The sequence below is a fragment of the Rhinolophus ferrumequinum genome, chromosome 5, assembly GCF_004115265.2.
Source record: "Rhinolophus ferrumequinum isolate MPI-CBG mRhiFer1 chromosome 5, mRhiFer1_v1.p, whole genome shotgun sequence".
In the NCBI taxonomy this organism is placed as follows: domain Eukaryota; kingdom Metazoa; phylum Chordata; class Mammalia; order Chiroptera; family Rhinolophidae; genus Rhinolophus; species Rhinolophus ferrumequinum.
The window spans coordinates 39,938,138-39,962,082 of NC_046288.1; the positions used below are offsets into that span (position 1 = coordinate 39,938,138).

Here is a 23,945-nt window from a genome sequence, read left to right on the forward strand (position 1 = left end):
GAGGTGAATCCTAATAACGTTCTCATAGGTTTTTTCCTTTTAGGGACGTTGAGATACAAAGTCCGCTAGAAATCAGAGGTCATATGGACAGTCAGATCTGAAATATTTACTCAAGAGTTTTATTAGGGCTCAAGAAAGTAGAAATTGTTATCTTTTCAGTGCAAATAAACGTGTTTATAAAAGGCAATGAAAGGAACAGTGTGTTTTGAATTCACTGTATTCAGTGTTGATTACTTTCATTTTACTATTTTGATCTATATTATATTAAGTCAGATGGAGTTACCATTTTTGCTGGTCAAAATCTATCAAATGTCAGCAATTTGGTGTAGATCAGCCCAATGAAGGGGTCAGAGGGGCAGGTGATTGTATTTATGATATGTGATGGCAGTTTTATGATTTGATATTTGAGGTCATAGCTACCCTGACTTAAAGTCTTTTGAGAGCATGGTAGAAGTACAGAAATATATGTACCAATTCAGCTATAGAAAATATTCAAATTCAACAAATAATGTTTTATATAATTCATCAAATAACTCCTGAGCTTATAAGGGAAAGTTGATTTTATTATACAGTAATAAAGGGCCAATATTGTAAATATTGGTATTTTAATTTAATTTGCATTATTAATGACTTTTGCATCCTGATGGCTTTTCCAAAGAGTTTTGCCTCCACTTTCCCCATATTACTGCTAATGAATATTTAACCTAAACGATCACTGAATTTGCATATAATTAGAGGGATGTACAAATGGTAAATATATCATGGAATATGAGAGTTTATTTACAAAATGAGAACAATATCTATTTCTGAATATAGACTTTGGAACAGTCTCTAATATCTGAAGCAAAAATATTTGCTTTATTATATAGCAAATTATAAGACAGTATTTTGTTAGAAATGAAGATACAGTGGTTTCTTGTATGTTCCATGTAGCAAACGTGGGAATTATTTTCCTTCTTTCTAAGTTTTAATTAGAAAAAAATGAAGGGTGATATGATAAAATGTAAGAGTAAGACAAAATTTTTAACTTACAGCTTAATATGCACTCAGATGACAAACCATTTTATAGCTTTAGTTAGATTCACTGTCTTATTTAACTCACATCAAAATACTCTTTGAAAAATAAATAGCCATCATCTATAATATAAATTAGAAAAATCACACCAAAGGATGTATTAAGAAGAAAGGGTTTGAACTATTATAAATGGAAACTAAAGCTGTAACTTTTGTTCTTTAGGCTTTACTGACCCAAACTACCACCTAATAAGACACCAGATATTTTCACTAAATTTAAGTTGGTTAAGAGAAAGGAAAATCAGTAAAAGTCTTTGCAACTTTTGAATTTCAAAGATATTTCTACTGTCTTAATTCTGAAGATATATTTGAAAAGAATTGTGTGTTCAAAGGAGTTAGTCAACGAGGTTTATGATAGGGAAAATAATGTCTTTTCAAATAACTTTATCGTGATTTGCAGAAATTTTCATCTTTTTGAACAGCTCACCACATTACTAAAATTAATCTACATAAAATAATTTAGTATTTAGAGGATTTATTTTTTAAATACAAATTTGTAATGACTTTTATATTCACATGTATCAATATTTATAAGCAAACACAATCACATAAAAATTTTTAAAAATCTAATGTAATAGCATTTCAAATTGGTATAGGATGAGGAGGATTACTTAGAGGCCCATATTAAACATTAATAACAATTCAATGGAAACAACGTTTATGAACACCTACTAAGAATACTCAGTTGGCTAATTTCTTCTCAATAATTATCAAGAAAGATAAAGAAAAAATCCTTAACCTTGAGAGAACAGTCTAGAAGTTAAGACCAGCATATTTTTTTCTTATATAAACTTTGTTTGGGTATAATTTACACACCCAATATGTACATACATAATTTACAAATAATTTACATATAGATTTATGTGTACAGTGTGATGAGGTTGACAAATATAAACTTTATTTGGGTATAATTTACACACCCAATATGCACATACATAATTTACAAATAATTTACATATACATTTATGTGTACTGTGTGATGAGTTTTACTTCCCTTGCCTTTGAGGTCAAATTTATAAAATCCTCTTTGAACCCAAGGTCAATAAGTTTAGTACCTATTTTTCCTTCTATGCAGTTTATTGTTTCAGGTCTTAGGTTTTTAATCCATTTTGAGTTAATTTTGGTACATGGTAACAGATGACAGTCTAGTTTCATTCTTTTGCATGTGGCTTTCCAATTCTCCATTTATTGCACCATTTATTGAAGAGGCTGTCTTTACTTCAGTGTATATTTTTGGCTCTTTTTTCAAACATTATCTGTCCATAAAGATGAAATAGTGCCATTTGCAACAACATGGATGGATCTTGAGATTATTATGCTAACCAAAATAAGTCAGACAGAAAAAGTAGAGAACCATATGATTTCACTGATATGTGGGCTATAAAACTGAAAGCAACAAAGGAACAAGACAAACGAAGTAATAAAAACTGATAGATATAGACTATAGTTTAGAGGTTACCAGAGGGTAAGGGGGAAGGAGGGGATCGATGAGGGTAAACAAGATAAAATATATGGTGATGGAAGGAGAACTGACTCTGGGTGGTGAACACACAATGTGATATATAGATGATGTATTACAGAATTGTACACTTGAAACCTATGTAACTTTACTAACCATTGATACCTAATAAACTTTAATTTAAAAAAAGTGTATACATTTTTGACACCATATATATTATATATAAATAATATATAAACATATATATGTATATATATTTATATATACACATTTATATATTTATATATGTGGAGATATATATACACACACACACACACACGGATATTCGCAATATACATAATATTTCCCATGTGATCCTTTATAGTCACTTCTGGCTCCAAAAAATGAGTGTTCTGATTTTTCCCCCCCAACATATACTAGTTTTGTCTATTCCAGAAATGTTATATGAATGAAAACATGTAATTATTAGGAGACAGTTCTCTATGAGTCTCGCATGATTCTGCATGTCTTGTGAGCAGAGGTACTAACTGCTTTTGTTCAGGACAAATTTTCTGAAGGTGTTTGTATATAGTCAACAACCTTGGAAGCTGGAGATGATGTCTTTTCCCTGAGAAAAGGCAGGTTTGTAATTGTACAGTGTACTAAAGTTAATGTGTCCCTCTGGGGCAAAGGTCAGGCAGCTTACTGCTCATTATAATATATTCAGGTTCCCGAAGCTCCCAGGTTCCTGTTTGTGCAGGTGTGATACTCTAGTTAATCCTATTGCTATAATAAAGTTCTTTGTGTCTGACCCAGAAGTCTTGTATCTTCTGCCAACATTCACGAATCTTGTAAGCTTACACACTGAGTAAAATCTCATATACTTCACAATTCTTGACAATAGTATGTGTTATTTTGTGCCTTGTTTCTTTAGCTTAGCATAATGTTTTTGAGTACTGTCCATGTTGTTTCACAAACGAATAATTAGTTTCTTTTTATTGCTGAGTTGTACAAATTTCATGGTTGTGTATCAAATTGGTTTATCTGTTCACTTGATGCACATTTGGGTTTGTAACAGTCTACAAGTCAAGATAAACATATTTTCTATGTAGTAGTTATTATACTATGTAATTGAATAGAAATACTTATAAAATGCTATTACAGTACAGAAGAAGGGATGATTCATTATGAAAAAAAAAACAAAAACAAAAAACAAGAAAACAATCCTTTATAGGTGGTTTGATATTTGAGCTGGACCTTGAAGAATGAATCTCTCTTAAGAGTATAGAAGGCCTGGCAGAAAAATTATTAGAAAAATTATTAGAAAAATTATTAGAAAAATCCTATTAGAAAAATTAGAGTGCTATTCAAATTTCTAGCCTTGGAGTTTTATATATGTACTTTTATGCATAAGAATTTTTTCTTTTCTTTCAAAAAGTTATATGCTTCATTTGAAAGTGAGAGAGGTGACTCTTTTATTCCTAAGCATCCTCAAACCTTTATTTAAATCTTCCTTTAGGTCATCAGCATGATCAATCACTAGTGGCCCTATAAAGTTTTGAGGGGTTCATCAGGTGCTGTCCACCCTCCCCCATACTTAATAAATGAATAATAATTGAACAAATATGGGTTATTTATGTTTTCCTAATCCTATGTAGACAGTAAGTAAGAGCATCTTTAGGAAATGTTGCTGTTTTTATTGATTTACAACTTACAATCAAAACAAGTATACTTATTGGGGCAACTGTAGCTTCAAAGCAAGTTTTCTGAATCTCTGGTCTTTCCCACAAGCAGGAAGCTGCCCTGCAGTCTCTGACGTAGTAATCCTCAAGCAGTTACTGCTAGCCCATGCTCCAATCTTCATTCTCTCAGTACTCTTACCACAGACAATTCCCGATTCAGAGGATTTTGTTGGTGACAGGAGGCCTAGTTCTGTACATTTTGATTAATCTTAATTCTTGAATCTTTGCCTGTCATAATATTTATTTTTTGAATGAAATAGTCTCCCTTAGGTCTCTAAGGGGATAACCACGTATCTAATATTAAGGGGCTCCTCAAAGAAATAAAATATTTTAAGTTACTAAAGAGATAAAGGATGTCAAATAATTAATAGCTAACTATGTAACTAACAGTAAGGAAATTGTATTAATTAGTAATTGAGAGGCATATAGATAGTGGTTGAGTATAGAATCTGGAACCTAACTGCTTGGTTTGAATTCTGGTTCTACTGTTTGTTAGCTCTGTGTCCTTGCATGAGTTACTTGGCTGATTTGGATATATTACAAAATGAGGATCATAATAATAATAATATCTATTTCACATAATCTTTATTGTGAAGATTATGTGAGTTTAAAATGTCAAAAGCATTATGACATTGCCTGGTGCATAGTAATATATGATGATGGTGATGAAGAAGGAAAAGGAGAAGAAGAAGATGATGATGATTTGAATTGTAGTAAGTTCCAAGAAAGAGACGAGGTAAGAATAAGCACTACACAGCAAAAACAGTTATAAGAGGAAAGTTTATACTTATACAGACCTACTTCAAGAAACAGAAAAACCCCAAATAAACAATCTAAATTTACACCTAAAGAAACTAGAAAAAGAGGAACAAACAAAACCCAAAGTAAATAGAAAGAAGGAAATAATGAAGATCAGAGTGCAAATAAATAAAATAAAATAAAACAATAGAAAAGATTAATGAAATGAAGAGCTGGTTTTTTGAAAGGATAAATAAAATTGACAAGCCTCTAGCAAGATTCATCAAGCAGAAAAGAGAGAGAACACAAATAAAATCAGAAATGAAAGAGATTATAACAGACACCACAGAAATGCAAAGGATCATTAAAGAATACTATGAACAATTATAAGCCCACAAATTTGGCGATCTAGAAGAAATGGATAAATTTTTAGAAACATAAACTTTCCAAGACTAAACCAGGAAGAAACAGAGAATCTGAACAGACCAATTGCTTACTAGCAATGAAATTGAAGTAGTAATCAAAAACTCCCAACAATCAAAAGCCCAGGACCAAGTGGCTTCACAGGGTAATTCTACAAAACATTTAAAGAAGAATTAATACCTATCCTTCTCAAACTATTTCAAAGCATTGAAAAGGAACACTTGCAAACTCATTCTACAAGGCCAGAACTACTCTGATATCAAAACCAGACAAAACACCATAAAGAGAATTACAGGCCAACATCCCTGATGAACATAGATACCAAAATTCTCAATAAAATACTGGCAAATTAAATTAAACAGTACATTAAAAGGATTATGCACCATGATCAAGTAGGATTTATACCAGGGATGAAAGGTGTTGGTTCAGCATCCACAAAACAATTAATGCAATTCATTTTATCAACCAAACAAAAATTAAAGTCATACGATTTACTCAATAGATCTATAGATGTAGAAAAAGGTTTTGACAAAATTCAACATCCATTTATGATAAAAACTCTCAACAAACTGAGTATAGGAAGAACTTTCCTCAACTTCGTAAAGGCTATATGTGACAAGCCCACAGCTAACATCATACTCAATGTTGAAAACCTGAAACCTTTTCCTCTAAGACCAGGTACAAAACAAGAATGCACACTCTCACCACTATTATTATTCAACATAGTACTGGAAGTCCTAGCCACAGCAATCAGACAAGAAAGAGAAATAAAAAGCATCCAAATAGGAAAAGAAGAAGTAAAACTGTCATTATACACAGATGGCATGATATATAGAAAACCCTAAAAAATCCACCGAAAAATAAATAAAATTAGTAAAATAATTCAGTAAAGTAGCAGGATACAAAATTAATATACAGAAATCTGTCACCTTCTTATATACTAACAATGAACAATCAGAAGGAGAAATGAAGAAAACAATCCCACTCATAGTTACATAAAAAATAATAAAATACCTAGGAATAAACTTAAACAAGAAGGGAAAGACCTTTACTTTGAAAACTATAAGTCATGAAAGAAAGAAATTGAAGAACGCACAAATAAATGGAAGGATATACTGTGCTCACGGATCAGAAGGATTAATATTCTTAAAATGCTCATACTACCCAAAGCAATGTACAGATTCAATGCGGTTCCTATCAAAATACCAATATCATTTTTAGAACTAGAACAAATAATCCTGAAATGTATATGGAACCATAAAAGACCCCAAATAGCTAAAGCAATCTTGAGAAAGAAAAACAAAACTGTAAGTATCACACTCCCTGATCTCAAACTATACTACTAAGCTATAATAATCAAAACAGTATGATGCTGACACAAAAACAGACACATAGATCAATGGAATGGAATAGAGAGCCCAGAAATAAACCCTCACTTACATGGACAACTAATCTATGACAAAGGAGGTAAAAATATATACTAGAGTAACGACAATCTCTTTAACAAGTGGTGCTGGGAAAACTAGATGGATCCATGGAAAAAAAAAAAAAAAGGAGTAACTGGACCTCTCTCACTATATACAAAAATAAACTCAAAATGGGTTAAAGACTTTAATGTAAGGCCTGAAACCATAAAACTCCTAGAAGAAAACATAGGAAGTAAACTATCTGACATCAGTCTAAGTAATAACTTTTTGGATACATTCCCTCAAGCAAGGGAAACAAAAGAAAAATAAACACATAGGACTACATCAAACTAAAAAGCTTCTGAACAGTAAAGGAAATCATCAACGAAACAAAAAGGCAACCCACTGAATGGGAGAATATATTTGCAAATGATATATCCAATAAGGGATTGATATCGAAATATATAAGAAACTCATATAACTCAATTAAAAAAATAAACAATCAGATCAAAAAATGGGAGAGAACATGAAAAAACATTTCTCCAAAGAAAACATTCAGATGCCCAACAGACGTATGAAAAGATACACAACATCAGTAATCATCAGGGAAGTGCAAATTAAAACCACCTGTTGAGTTACCACCTAACACCAGTCAGAATGGCAATTATCAAAAATCAACAAAAAAAAATGTTTGGCTAGAATGTGGAGAAAAAGGAACCCTTGTGCACTGTTGGTGGGACTGCAAACTGGTGTAGCCTCTATGCAAAACAACTTGGAGGTTTCTCAAAAAAAATAAAATAAAATAGATATACCATATAATGCAGCAATTGCACTTCTGAGTATTTGTCCAAAGAAAACGAAACACTAATTTGGAAAGATACATGCATCCCTATGTTCATTGTTGCATTATTTACAATAGACAAAATATAGAAGCAACCTAGGTATCCATCGATAGATGAGTGAAGATGTGGTACACACACACACACACACACACACACACACACACACACACACAGAAGAATATTATGCAGCAATAAAAAAGAATGAAATCTTGCCATTTGCAACAGCATGGATGCACCTAGAGGGTATCATGCTCAATGAAATAAGTTAGGCAGAGAAAGACAAATACTGTGGTTTCACTTATATGTGGAATTTAAAAACAAAACAACAACAGACTCGTAGAAACAGAAACCAAGGGGATGGTTACCAGGAGGGAGAGGGTGGGGGATAGGTGAAAAAAGGAAGGGAAATACAGTCAGTAATATTGTGATAAGTTTTCACAGTGACAGATGATTACTAGAATTAGTGGGGTTATCACATTGCAAGGTATAAAAATGTCAAATCACTATATTGTACACTTGAAACTAATATAAGCAGTATACGACTGTATACCAACTATATTTATATATGTAAATAAAAAAGAAATAAAATGAAAAAAAGTTATAATTTCACTCTATATAAACATAAAAAAATAAGCACTGTTTGGATTAAATTGAGTACACGGGCTTGGAGACTGCTTCATAGCGTGCTTGTTGGGGGAATAACGAACAATAGTTTGGAAAGGTAAACTGGGTTAGATTATGACACCTTGAAAATGAGGCTAAGTTTAAACATGATGTACCATGCATCAGTAGCTATTAAAGGTTCTGGACTATATAAAATGTATGTTTGAGAATTATCAGTCTGGCAGAGAGTGGGGACCTTAGAAGCATGAAACAGCGTTAGAATGAAGTTATCATCTAATTGTGAGGCAATGGGGTGGTGGTGAGAGTAGAACAAAACTATTAATAGGATAGAGGAAATGAGGAAAATTGAAAACAAATAATATTTTAGTTGTGCGAGTAGGAAGAATGATAGCATCAATTGTTGACATCGCTTGGAAACAGAGAATGATGACTGAATCTGGATTATTTAGGCTTTTTGTAAATTATAAAAATACCGATCACTAATCTTACAGTATTACAAGGTTCTGAATGATTTCTGAATCTCAAAGCAAGCCTGAATTGTGTTTATTATAGTTTTGGCAATAAATATGATGGCTTTTTCTAATGGATTGGAAATTGGCCATCTGCTCATGTTATAAAAGACACCATTACTAGACTTCATAGTTGATTAACCTGGGTGTTACAATTCATAACCATGTTAGAAAGCAGAATTTTCAACAATCTTAAAAATAGGTTTTATTTTTCTTTTCACTCTAAGATTGTAATTTCAGTTGTGTTGATACTTGAATTTTTATGTGACCCTTCATGTAATGTCTCCATTTTATATTTAAATTCTTGAAATCCTAAAGCAGCTCTATCAAAAGTAAATTCTGTTATAGTACTCTCTCAGTGTTCTGTAAATTTTGTCTTACACATTTTTATAACAATGTTAGACTGTAATAGACATATAAGTGCCTACTCTTTGTTCTGTTATTAATATAGCCATTCCTTTATATTTGGGGAATGCTAGTAAATATAATGTCATGGTCTGTGTAAGGTAATGGTATAAATACGAAGCAGTGTCATTCAGTGGGATAAACGGGAAAAAAAAAAAAAAACCAACAACAAACAGATGAAAAACAAATGTTCAGGATCCAGACTAAAGAAATAGCTGTACAGAGATTTGCTGGTTTATGGCTTGAGCAAGTCACTTTTGCCTCTTGGATCTTATGTATGCAGGGACATCAGCCCTACTTTTTAAGTGTTTTATCAGGATTATATGAAATTATATGGATTATATGGAATTTATGAAATGCAGATTACGTATATAGAATTTAAGAGAATCCCTATGTGTAAATATTGGTTATTATTATTTTTTGCAAGGTAATGTGTCAGACATGTTAAAATATGATACATTCCACTTCTCACTGTTGTCACAAGTCCTTGTCTTTCATTTCTCCCAGATAATTCTATTGCCCGTTAGAAGCACCCTAGTTTAACAGTCATTCCGCTTTGTTCCATCCACACCCCTCCACCCCATCTAGGTCTCATGAAAGGTGAGTTTGGGATTTGAGTGAGTAATTTTCCAGCACCTAGGGGGGCCTAACGGAGCTAAAAGGTGACTATAGATATTGGCACCTGGAGAGAGGGAACATGTGTTAGTCATACTGTAATAAAATTCTTAGGACTTATAACTTTGGGCTTTTCCAACTTAAATGGCACAGTGCTCTACAGTGTCTTTCTTTTAAAGTCAAAAAGGAATTTGTCACTTTCACTAATAATTTTCTCTTCATCAAGGATCAAACACGTGAGTTTAATTGTGCTCTCCAGCTTTTTATTTTGATGTGCTTCCACATTTATAGAAAAGTTACAAGAATAGTAGTAGTAGGGACTCCTAACCACTCTTGACCCAGATTCATCAGTTATTTACATTCTGTTCCATTTGCTTTATCATTCTAGCTATATATCTGTCTATTTATGATTTTTCTGAATTGTTTAAAAATAAATTAATGACATCTTGCCCCTTTATAAATAGTTGAGTGTGTATTTCCTAAGAACAAGTACACTGAGCATAACTGCAATTATCAAAGATCAAAATGAGAAAATTTAACCTTGATATAATGATATTATCGATTCCACAGTTCATATTTAAATTTTATCAATTTTCCCAATAATGCCCTCTTTCTTTTTTTTTTCCTGGCTCAGAATCCAAACCAGGGTTAAGCGTTGTATTTAATTGCCATGTCTAATGTACTTTCATTTGGAGCAGTCCTTTACCTTTCTTTGTCTCTTTTGACTGTGAGGTTTTTGAAGAATGCAGAGCAGTCATTTTGCAGAACATCCCTCAGTTTGAGTTTGTGAAATGTTTCGCCGTGATTGGATTCAGGTTATGCATTTTTGGCAGGACTACCACAGAAATGAGAGATAATGTATCCTCAGAACATCACATCAGGAGGCACATAATGGTAGTTTATTCTGACGTTGATGTAAACTTGGATCACGTTGGATCTGCCAGGTTTTTCCACAGTAATGTTATTATTTTACTCTATTTTAAATGTGTTAATATGTGGGGAAATACTTTGAGATTATGTAAAAATCTTTTTTCATCCAAACTTCTACCATTAGTTTTTGCATCCATTGATAATTTTTAACTCCATTATTGCTTTCATATATTTATTAGTTGACATTCCACTGAAAGGAAGAGCTTTCTCATGTCTTCCATTTAATTGCCTGGTTTTTGTTGTTGTTTATTTATTATATCAATAGAACTCATGTATTCTTCTCATGTTTTATTCAATGGGTATGACCTATACTGTCATTATTTATTCAGATTCTCAAATTGTCCCATATTTAGCCAGTGCAAATCACTTCAAACGAGCTTCTATATCCTTTTGATATTTCCACATCATTCTCGAGCTTTTCATGACTTTCTGGCACACATTATTCTGGGATTATCTTATACTTTTCCTGACCACGCCCTGGGATCAATCTTTTACCCAAGTAGTCATGCTTCTATTTCAAAGTGTATGGCATTCACAAGTCAACATGTGGACACTACATTGCTACTGGTGTGTCATTACTTCTAGGCCCTCAGTTAACAGCATTAGTAAATATATGTCTGTGTATCTATCTATTTAAAAACATGAGATGTTAGTCAAAAGGTACAAAGTTGCAGTTATGAAGGATGAATACATCTATATATCTAATGTACAGATGCTGACTCTGGTTAATACTTTATGGAATACTGAAAGTTTGCTAAGAGCGTAGATTTCAGGTGCTCTCATTACACACAAAACAAGGTACCTACGTGAGGAGATAATATATTAATTAGCTTGGCGGTAGTCATCATTTCACTGTGTATCCGTATACCGAAGATCACGTTGTATGCTTTGAATACAATTTTATTAAATAAAACCCATAAATTTATGCTGATATCTCTAATTTTAATCTCAAACCACAAGATACGTTCTCGTCTTCCCATTTCCATATTTGTAACTTCCTTTTCCAACAGTGAGAAACCTGGCTTCCCATTATATTCAACATGTATATTTATTTGCTCAACTTGGAATACACAGAAGGTGATTTCAGAATTGTTAACCCATATCACTAAATGGTAAAAAGCAAACCTACTAAACAGAATTCAATATTTTTCTTTTTTGATGGGGTGGGAGAATATAAGTTGTGAGAGCAACATAATCGGTGCACAATTCTTGTGTACAGTTCATAAATTTAGACAAATGTCTACACCCATGTGACTCATGCCCTATCAAGATATAAGGCTTTTCCATCATCTTAGAAAGACTCCTTTGTATCTTCCTTCTCAGTATCCATTCCCTCAAGAGGAGCCATTTTTCTGATTTCTGTAACCATAGACTTGTTTGGCCTATTCTAGAACTTCATATGAATGGAATCATGAAGTGTATATTCTTATAACTGGCGTCTTTTACTTATTATAATAACTATGGAATTCATTCATGTTTTTATGTATATGTAGAGTTTGGTTCTTGCTATTGTTATTGACTAAGGAATATTTCACTGTATAGTTGTGCGAGAGTTTGTATATCTACTTACTTGTTGATGGTCATCATTTGGGTTATTTCTAGTTGCGGTTAATATGAATAAGACTGCTATGAACATTTTTGTACAAATATTTTTGTGAACATATGTACTCCATTTCTCTTGTTTATACATCTATAATTGGAATTGCTAAGTCATAGGTAGGGAGGGGTATATTCAATTTTACAAGATATGGCCAAACCTTTTATTAAAATGGTTGCACCATTTATGCTTTCACCAGCAGTGTATGAAAATTCCGGTTGCTCCATATTCTCACCAACATTGGGTGTTATCCACCTGTTTTTAATTATAACCATTCAAATGTTTATGCTATGGGTTCTCTTTGGATCTTAATATACATTTCTCTGATGTCTAATGATACTGGGACTTTTTCATGAGATTATTGGACATTTGTATATCTTTTTTTTTTTGTGAAGTGTTTATTTAATTTTTTTCCGTATTCTAAGTTGGAATTTTTTGTCTTTTTATTATTGAGTTGTAGGAATCCTTTGTATATTATGGGTGTAAGTCTTTTGGCAGACATATGTTTTGCAACTATTTTCTGATACTGTCTGTCTTGCCTATTCATTTTTTAATGATGTCTTTTGATAAGCAGAAGTTTTCACTGTTCATAAAGTCTAAATTATAAATTTTTATGGTTATTATTTTCTGTAGCCTTTCTAAAAAAAATCACTTTCTTCACCTGATTAAGAATTTGTTCTCCTATGTTTTCTTCTAGAAGTTTTAGTTTTCAAATTTCAGTGTAATATTCACTTTGAATTATTTTTTGTGTGTGATGCAAAGTAGGGGAAGCTCTATGTGCTGTAAACCTAGATTTTTATTATTTTAAAGAAAATTTTTACAGAAATATTTTTTATTGTTTTTCCTTGGTATTAATAAAGACTCTTTAGGGTAGCAACTAACTCAAACTAGACTGAGCAAATAGGAATTTATTTGTTCACTTTGCTGGGAAGAATAAGACATCTCATAGGATCAAAGGAAGGTACACAAGGCCAGGATTTCAGAAACTAGAACGAGGATGGATATTTAAAGCTGTCTCCATTCTTCTCTCACATCTACTTGTCTGTGCACAGCTTCATATTGCAGGCAGCTTTCCTCTGTGGGTCAGGGGAGAGGAATGTGGTCAGCCTCAGATGCTCGTCTTTCTGTATTTCCATCACAAGCCCACTCCCTGGGCCAGTCGCTGTTCCTATGGAGCTCAGGACCTATGTGTAATCAGGTGGAGGCCCACCCTCTGGCAGTGGGATAATGCAACCAACTGAAACAACATAGCATGAGGGAGAGAGGGTTCCCCAAAGATAGGATTCTGCACATTCCACAAAACATGTGCCCTACCAAGCTTTCTATTTTTAAAAATGGCAGTTTATGTATAGGATTTATTTATCTTTCACTGAACTGCTAATTAAATATATTTAGGTGCAATAAAGCTAGCTTTCTATTCGGTTTATCTAAAACCAAAGTGTGAATTAATTAGATATTCTGAAGAATTAAAATGTGTTCAAATTATATGAGAATAATGGTACTTCATCAAAGATCAAAGTTGAACACATCAAAATTCATCATAATGTGAATGATGCTGAATAAAGTGGAATAGCAGTCAGATTTTTTTCACGTTGACATCTCACTTCCCTCAAATTCTAATGAAAAGACTGTTTTGTCAGTACCTCCATATAATAAACCACTGTAGTTCAGTGATTAGGACAAGATTTATATACTTAGAGTGCCTAGTAATTTCTCAGAGCTTATAAAACAAAGCTGATGATACTCAACCCACAGGATTAATTGACAAGAAGAAGAGCTCCTTATTGAAAATCATTAATTACCTTAAGGCTTGCATTTGAAGGGGAAAAACCTGAGAATTCATGGTAGACAAACGATTATCTTTTGTCTACCTACTTGTAAATTTACCTACTTGTAAAGTATTTTCTTTGTAGTGTGGTAGAATAGAAAGCTGGCCCCATAGAGAGCCTTAACATGATTTTGTACTCAACAACATATCTGATTTTCCTGGGTTGGACTCACTAAGGACTCTGACATTAAAAGTAATATTTCAGATAAGCTTTTATCTGAGTTTAAAAATGTGACCACGAGGGGACAGAGATGAAAACAGTCTTTAAGTAAGAGGTTATTTCCCTATGGTGAGGGGATGACCGAGCTGAGAAGGTTCTCCTCACCTGAGCCTGTGTTTCTCAGCATTCCACTTGCTTCAGCTTTGCCCTGCCCACAGTTCCCACTGTGTACCAAAGCTCTTCTTCATCGCTGCCATTGCTGCCCATCCTTTGGGTATTATAATCCCATTACTTTTCAGATGTACCGTGTTTCCCTGAAAATAAGACCTAGCTGGACCATCAGCTCTAATGCGTCTTTTGGAGCAAAAATTAATATAAGACCCGGTCTTATAATAAAATATAATATAATATAATATAATATAATATAATATAATATAATATAATATAATATAATATAATAAATACCGGGTCCGGTCTTATAATAAAATATAATATAATATAATATAATATAATATAATATAATATAATATAATATAATATAATATAATACCGGGTCTTATATTAATTTTTGCTCCAAAAGACGCATTAGAGCTGATGGTCCAGCTAGGTCTTATTTTTGGGGAAACAAGGTAGATGTGGAAAACCTCTTTTCTTTGTTCCTTGAGACAGTTTTTCAAAACAAAGTTTTACTAATGAACTATGAGTGAGGCAGGGGACAGACATACAAAAGCTTAAAAATTGAAAGGTTTAAAAAAATCACATTTCTGATCCTATTTTTAAGGGTCCAATCATAGATTAGATTAATTAATATAAAATAAGGGACGTCCAACTCCGATTTCCTTTGTCCTGCTTCAGATCTGACTTCTTTGTTCTTTGTGGCCAGACAATGCAATGATAGTTGCCAACCTAGAACTCTCAGCAAGCTCTTAGTTCTTTCCACCAAAAGTTGACTTTTGTGGTTGCTTCAGCAGCACATATACTAAAATTGGAATGATACAAAGATCAGCATGGCGCCTGCACAGGGAGGACAAGCAAAGTCATGAAGTTTTCCATATTTTTATGTAATGTATTAAGTTAATGTATAGCATGTTGACTATAGTTAATAATATTATTGTATTCATATTTGAAAGTAGCAAGGAAAGTAGCTCTTGATAATTACCATGGGAAAAAAATATAACTGTATATGATTACGGATGTTAACTCGACTTACAATGATCATTTTGCAATAGATTCCTGCGCCACATAACATTTTGGTCAAGGACAAATCGAATATACAATGGATGGTACTTCTATAGCATTATAATAGAGCTGAAAAATTCCTATCGCTTCGTGATGTCATAAGCATCTTAACATCTGAGTACCAGGCATTGCTCACCTGTTTGTGGTGATGCTGGTGTAAACAAACCCGCGATGCCACGTGTATAAAAGGATGGCACATACAATTATGTACAGAGCATAATACTTGATAATAAACAACTACATTATTGGTTTATGTATTTACTATACTATACTTTTTATTGTTACTTTAGAGTATACTCTTTCTACCTATAAAAATTGGCCATAAAACTGTATGTTGAGTTACACTGGCAACAGCTTCATACATTTTTGTGTTCACCACATCTCTTGATTGCATCATCTTCTCTTGTGCTTGATTTAATTTTGTGTTGTTTTGTACAGTGGCACACTGTACAGGCTTGTAGCCTGGGAGCAGTAGGCTGTGCCGTATAGCTTAGGTGTGTGGTAGACTAGACCATCTAGGTTTGGGTAAGTGTACTCTATGAGGTTTGCTCAATGGGGAAATCGCCCAATTATGCATTTCTCAGAAAGTAGCACCATTATTAAGTGGTGAATGACTCTGCATACAAATATAGAATCATTATGTTGTACAACTGAAACTTATCTAATGTTATGTCAATTTTACCTCAAAACAAGAAAAAAAGTTGACTGTCTCTTCTTTTCCCATTTTGAATGGCATTCTTTCTCAGGGAGCTTCTGAATTACTATTTTATTTTAGAGGAATACTTTCAATTCTTTTTTTTTTTTACAGCAATAATGATCATTTTAAATTCCTTCATTAAAAATACATACCACACATAGTTATACTAGAGTAATGCGAAGGATATGCAATTGCATGACTACCCTGGGCTGAGACCAGACGACTAGCACAGGTTCAAAAAGATCTCATCTCCATTCTCTTCTTTTCTAAAGGGAGGGGCTTGTTTGCTTTATGCAGATATCCTGGAATGGGGGGGGGAGATTAACCCAGAATCCCTCATTATTTCTTTTTTTTTTAATTTTATTTTTTAATTTATTGGGGTGACAATTGTTAGTAAAATTACATAGATTTCAGGTGTGCAATTCTGTATCACTTCATCCATAAATCACACTGTGTGTTCACCCAGAGTCAGCTCCCCTTCCATCACCATACATTTGATCCCCCTCACCCTCATCCCCCACCCCCCAACCCCCTTACCCTCTGGTAACCACCAAATTACGTTCCCCAGATTAATTTTCAAACCCGTGGCCATCCTGTGGTCACCGACTGCCCTCCAATCCCCTCACCCTCCACCCTACCCCCCACCCCTCCCGCCCATCTAGCAACCCTCAGTTTTTCCTCTTTGTCTCCAAAACTGTTTCTGATTAGTTCATTCACTTATTCTTACCATTTGCAACAACATGGATGGACCTAGAGAACATTATGTTAAGTGAAATAAGTCAGACAGAGAAAGATAAGTACCATACGATCTCACTTATTTGCGGATTCTAAAGAAAAGAATAAGTGAATACTTTCAATTCTTGGTGTGTTTATAGAATCAAAGTAACAAAGAGTCTCCCTCTCCTTTTCATACCTGATTGATTGGTTGCCACTCTCTAGAGTGATGCATTGAGAAGGCATCTGGGTGTGTATCTAGGTTCTGCAGAAAAGAGAACTGTGATTAATTAATAACATCTAAGATGGGCTTAGAGAGCAGCAGTGGAATTGCCATGTATCTGTCTTTTGTCTTTTAATTCCATCAATGGTAGAATATTTGTTTTGATTTGATTTTTGTTTTTACTCAGGTTATCAGCATGGGGAATTTTAGTGGTTCTCTTTTTTTACTCATCCCTCAAATAGTGATGTGGTGGTGGGAACATATCTAAGTATATATTAAAATACTTTCTCCTTATTGAATTAAAACCTCCTAAAGAAGAAGAAGAAGAAGCTGTCTACAAAGAATGAGACATTAAACATGCAACAAAAACAAAATAAATACATAAAAGAAGTTTTTGAAAAACGATTCATCCCGTTAAGTCATTTTGATTTCTCTTCTTAACCAAATGAATTTGAAAATATTGAAACTTAAAATAATGAAATGTAGATTGACATTCCTGATTCATCCCAGTATATACATAATTTTCTATTACTGTCTGTTTTCTGATATTTTGAACAATTTAATTTCACACAAATCAAGCAACCGGATATTTAGTGCTTCCTCAGGAAAATAACTACACATATATAAAATTATTACTGTTAAAGTTCCCCCAGGTGTGCTTTTCTGGTGACTATTTTAAACTTTGTGTTCATAACTGTGGTACTTTATTAAGTTCCCATGTTTTCTTCACACTTAAACTCTTCAGTTTTAAGAAGAAATGTTTCTTTATTTTTAACTCAGTTATGAATAAAGGTAGCATCAGCAGTGAGACATATGAGTTTTCTTTACTCTGTAGTTTCTGAAGTTCAGCTTAGCTTTAAACTGCTAAAAGCTTAAAGAATTAGATTTAGACGGGAGAATTTGGCCTGAAGTCCTTTCATTAATGTCTAATAACAGCAATTTTTAGGTTTTTTACAGTGTACTCTGGGGGGTGGGGTGTCTCAAGTCCCCAAAGATTGATGGATGCATTGGCACATTCATTCATTCCTTTATTCATTTATATTTATTTAACACACCTTTGAATATTCATTACATGTTAGTTGGCGGGGGTTCCAGAGAGCCCTTCCTCTAAATGTGTTATGGTGTGGAAGACTGTAAAGTGCTAAGCACATGGCCCATGTGTGATAAAGGTTATGTCCAGAGTGATACAGGTGCTCATGGAAGGGCAATGTCCAGACTGGGGATGACATAGGCACCAGGGAAGCTTTTGTAGAGGAGCTGATGGATGCATAGAATTTAACCATCAAGTCCAGTGAGAACAACCATGTGTGAAAACCCAAGGTCCTTTCAAGGTACTTAAGAAATTAGATTGCTTCCTAAAGTCGGATTTAGGATCCTAGAATTTATCTTGCAGCTAAAACAATCTCCACTAGATCCTCTGCAATATTAGACCTAGAGTGCTGATTCCCTTGTAGGCACCATCGTTTGATTCATTCTTCAAGTGCAGAAGTCCTGTGGTGGAGAATAAAGGGAAAGAAAGTGAACTGTTTTTCACTCAACAGCTTTTTTTAATTAGTTACTTTAGAACAAGCAACTGAGATTTAATTCTTTAATTTTTTTTATATATTTTTTGTAAATGTACATTGTCTTAGTCTGCTCTGGCTGCTATAAAAAAATACCATAGGCTGGGTGGCTTAAACAACAGACATTAATATTTTTCCCAGTTCTGGAGGCTAGAAATCTGAGATCAATTGCCAGCATGGTTGGATTCTGATGAGCTCTCTTCCTGGCTTTCAGATGACCACCTTTCACTATGTGCTCATGTGACCTTTGTGCCTAGTCAGGAGAGGGGGCGGGACAGAGAGAGAAAAAAAGAGATCTAGCCTGAAATTATTTAAATATTTCAAATACTAAGTTCTAAATCAGGTAAACAATTGTAGTTATTGAAGAAATATTCTGGGAAATACTAAAAATAAATCTGTAACTTTATAGATTTGCTGTAACATACCATGATCAGGTTGTTCAATGAACATGGTATGGCAAAGCTCTGTCATGTTCTCTGCTTCGTCAAAGAATGTCAGATCTGCAGGAATATACTTACATGTCTTCTAGTGGCGTGGAACTCAGTATTTAAAAAATGAGAAAAAAAGCCTCAACAAATATTTTGCCTTTAAGAATTTTCTTCCTGTGTGTGTGAGAGAATACACACACACAATATATGTATACCCACTCCCATCATACACACATGCATGCATGTGTACACACATGTATGCACACATGTATACACAAACATGTGCATGCCCACATGCACACATCCTGTGTCATTCTCTCTGTATATTTTTGTATTGTGAACCATTACCCATGGAAAGGCTATATACTAGCATTTAGATATACAATTCAATAAAATGTACTACTGCTTCACAAACCAGCAACAGCTACAAAACAAAGTTTTGTGTTTTTTTTAAATAAGAAATGTTAGTACTCAGATAAATATTGATTATCATGTATAGTGCAATCACATTCATTTTACAAAGGCATTAGGTTTTAATGTCCACACAAAAGGTGACAATTGGATGTGAACTAAATTACTCTTGAAAGTCACATAAATCTCTCACAAATTACAGTATTTTACCAAATCTGCCAGCTTTATTTTCTTCCCTACAATAGAGCAGATCACTGTCCTTTTACTGAACAACTGGAGTAATTTGTGTTGAGGGGCCATGTGTGTGAAATCATGTGAACTGAACCTCTGGGATCACATTTGCACAGCGAGATATTTACCCTAACAGAGGCTGAAGGAACTGGCATGATTGTCAGAATGCAACCCCCCCACTTGTGTGGGAGCATGTGTGCACTGAATGTAATGGAGGCATTATGGTAGAATTGCTCACACTTTTGTTTTCTTTCTCTGTTGTTTCTCTTTTCTGCCTGGCTCCCTCCTTCTTTGTCAGTCTCTTATGTTTGCTGAACATAGTTGTGTAGGTAAATTCAAACATACTGCAACTCTGTGGCATATGGCGTTCTATTTATATACATCTTTGATTATATGCATGTTTATGTATTCTCTGTCTAAGTCACAAATATAAATACCTATGTGTGTGGCTGTTTGGTTTTCAGAAAATTCTGTTAGGAGCATGAATTTTATCTCAGATTACACCATGCAATACTGTTGTGTTCCTAGGCCATCTGGATACAAAGAAGAACCGTGCATGTAGAGGTACAAATCAGTTTCTACACCTGGAAAATAATTCAAAGCTATAAACTCATCGAATGATGGGAACTTTCTAAGCCCTGGTATGGTAGAGTAGTCATCATTGTAGTTTTTTCCTAAGATTGATATGAAGACACAAGTTAACTTTTCAGTTCTGTTTTTGTTAGTTTAGAGTAGCAATTTATTTATGTTATTGCTGTGTTGTCATTGTTATGTTGATGTGTTAAATATCTTAGATGATAGTTCTATTTTGTAATCTCACTTAGTATCCAGTTGCCATGGCCTGACCACAGTGAAAGGACTTTCCCAGTGGAGATTCAGTTAAACCATTCTCTGAGAAATTGAATGAATAAATTATACTTTTCTTCATGATTAACCACAGTTGATTACATGTATTTCCTGCCAAAGCTAAAATGTGTAAGTTTTCAACGTTATATTTCTTTGTGAAGGACAGTTTTCATTTAAGTTTGATGATTTTGACATTATTTTTAAGAACAATTTTCATGATAATTGAGTTCTCCTATGTCAAAAGAAAAAAAATCAAGTTCTTAAAGTATAAAGTCTTCTTTAAGGCATTAAACGCAATTTTAAAACTCTCCAAAATACTCTTTGTATGAATTCTATTGTTGTTACATAGCTTCATTCATTGGTTCAACATTGTTTACCGAATACTTTTAATGGCATTGGGTTAACTGCAGTGAAGAAAAGTAAGTCTTTGACCTCCTGAAGCTTATGATCTCCTGCAGGGGGATTGGCTATAAACAGCTGAAGAAATAGCAATTTAGAGAACTATCAGGAAGACATAGGTCAGAGTTTAGTGATAGGGAAGGGAAGTAACTCTTGGGTGATTAGTAAAAGCTTGTTGGAGGAGGTAGATTTTAGGCTGAGACTTAAAGAATGACAAGGGATCAACTATGCAAAGAGCAGGAAGCAAAGCAGCCTAGGCAGAAATCAGCAAGTAGCACGACTCAAGGCATAAAGGACTTGAGTGTTTTCAGAACTGAAAGTAAGCTGGGGTGGTAGCTTGCATCAGAGCTTTTGTGTGTGTGTGTGTGTGTGTGTGTGTGTGTGTGTGTGTGTGTGTTGGAGTGGAGGAATGAGGAGAAGGTAGCATGAGATTAGGTTAGGTCAGTAAAATAGGTGCCAGATGATCCCGGACATATAGGCCATGGTAGGACTCTAGGTTTTAAAATAAGTACAATGGGAGCCAATCAAAAACATTTTTTTTCTTTTTAATTAATATTTATTGGGGTGACAATGGTTAGTAAAATTACATAGGTTTCAACACACATTGTGTGTTCACCACCCAGTCAGTTCTCCTTCCATCACCGTATATTTGACCCCATTTACACTCTTCTCCCACCCCACCCCCCTTACCCTCTGGTAACCATTAAACTGTTTCTTTATTTGTCTTATTCCATTTTTGCTTTCAGTTTTATATCCCACATATCAGTGAAATCATATGCTTCTTTACTTTTTCTGTCTGAATTATTTTGCTTAGCATAATAATCTCAAGATCTATCCAGGTTGACGCAAATGGTACTATTTCATCTTTTCTTATGGCAGATAGTATTTCATTGTGTATATATATACAACATCTTCTTTATCCAATCATCTATCTAAGGACAATCAAAAACTTAAGGATAGAGAATTGTTATTTGATTAAAATTTTTAAATACTCACTTTGGCTGCTTTGTGGAGAATGAATACGTGTGAGGAGGTACCTGTGTCTTTGTGTTGGTGGTTAAAAGTGGAAGCAGTGAGACCAGTTGGAAGGCTATTAGAATCATCTAGTAAAAGATAATGGTGGCTTGATCATAGAATGGCAATGGAGATGGAGCCAACTGCATAGATTTGAAAATATTTCTGAATTTACCGATGGATTTGATATTCAGGGTGAGGATGAGTCAGGCATCAAAGATGATCCCTTTTTTTTAAGTGGGTATGTCATGGTGCCATTTATTAAGATCAGGTTTGGGGCAGGGTCAAGTTTCATGGTGAGATCATATTCACTTTTAGGTATCTAACACCTAACTTATTGCAACTTTTATTAATTCATCAAACATTGATTGTGCTTCACCATATGCCAGACATGGTATGAAGTGCTGAGGATATCTGATGTCTTTACGCTTGTGGAATTACAGAGATGGTAGATTTCAGAGTGGTGGAAGAGACCATAGTTTGAAATGATCCAGTCTAGAATCTTGATTTTATTAAGGATGAAGGGTAGAATTTGAGCCATGTAATTTATGCAGAAATATCAAGACTCCTCTATAAATATCGTGGTTATTTTAGTAAAACTTAATTTTGCTCATCCAGCAATAGTTTGGTATTATTTTCCCATAGGAATATGATGCAATCTGTTTTCATTTCTGTTTTAATGAATTGTTACAATTAGTACTAATAAAACACTTGCTGATGCATTCTGAAGTCATCAAAATATAGGCACGATACCAAGAGTTCAATGGGCGATGCTGTCATTGGTTTCACCAGACTTGTAAACAACATATGCAAGAAGAATCATAAACCATGTTCTAATGTGCACACATTTTTTTAGTAAGGCATTATTGTTAGATGAAAGTGAAATTGGGCACTTGTGTTTTTTAGATTATTGATGGTAGGTTGCTAATTACCTTGAAGAATTTTAGAGGGGATTTCTCAAACTTAATGAATGAATATAAGCATGAATATAAGAGGAAAGAAAAAAATAAAAGAAGGGCCCAAAAGGAAGAATTTGTTGCGCAGTCTGTGTGTGTGTGTGTGTGTGTGTGTGTGCGCGCGCGCGCGTGCTTTAATGTTTGTTTTAAGGTCTTATTCAACTTTATAAGTTAAGGTATTTGGTCAAAGAGTAAGTAGGTAATGATGAAATAGGAACTTGTGTAGATTTCAACAATTTAAACACCAGGAAAACGAGAAAGATTATTGAGAGTGGTCTAAATAAGCATACTTATTATCTAAATTATGTTGCAGCACTTGTTCATTTAGAGTGAGGTTTACTTGGCTCATTATACTAGGTCAAGTAATGTGAAAGAAAAGAGATGAAAGTTCCTGCCCAAGGGCATAACAAACTTGAAGCACTGGGCATGATCCAGTCTGCACACACACATGCATGCGCACTGTGGGAGAAGGTGTGCAGGAAGGTGTCGCTGTCATGGGTGTGCCTTATGGAGCAATGTCTCAAGGTGGGTTGTAGAGATGTGGGTCTGTTAATTAGAAGGATGTTTCAGTATAAGAAAGGAAAGAGTGGATATTGAATGAGATAGATGGTGGTCAAGTGGTCTATTTGAAGCTTAAAAGTATTTGAAAGAGATGGAGATAAAAGCGGAGATAGATAAGGGTAAAAGGGATCAAATACATGGTGATGGAAAGAGAACTGACTCTGGGTGGTGAGCACACAGTGTGATATGTGGATGATGTATTACAGTGTTGTATACCTGTAACCTACGTAACTTTGCTAACAGTTGGCACCCCAATAAACTTTAATTTTTTAAAAAAAAAAAAGCTGAGACGGAGATAGATTGGAATGCATGCCAATGGGAGGGGCAACGCTA

At 34.0% G+C, this 23,945-nt stretch overlaps 1 protein-coding gene and 1 pseudogene across 4 annotated transcripts in view; both read left to right on the forward strand.

The window, feature by feature from the left end:
- Nucleotides 1-23,945, forward strand: part of ARHGAP24 (Rho GTPase activating protein 24) — a 701,125-nt gene that overhangs the window by 308,412 nt on the left and 368,768 nt on the right. The gene's annotated exons all lie outside the window — the stretch shown is intronic.
- LOC117022702 (uncharacterized) lies at nucleotides 15,291-15,390 on the forward strand (annotated as a pseudogene).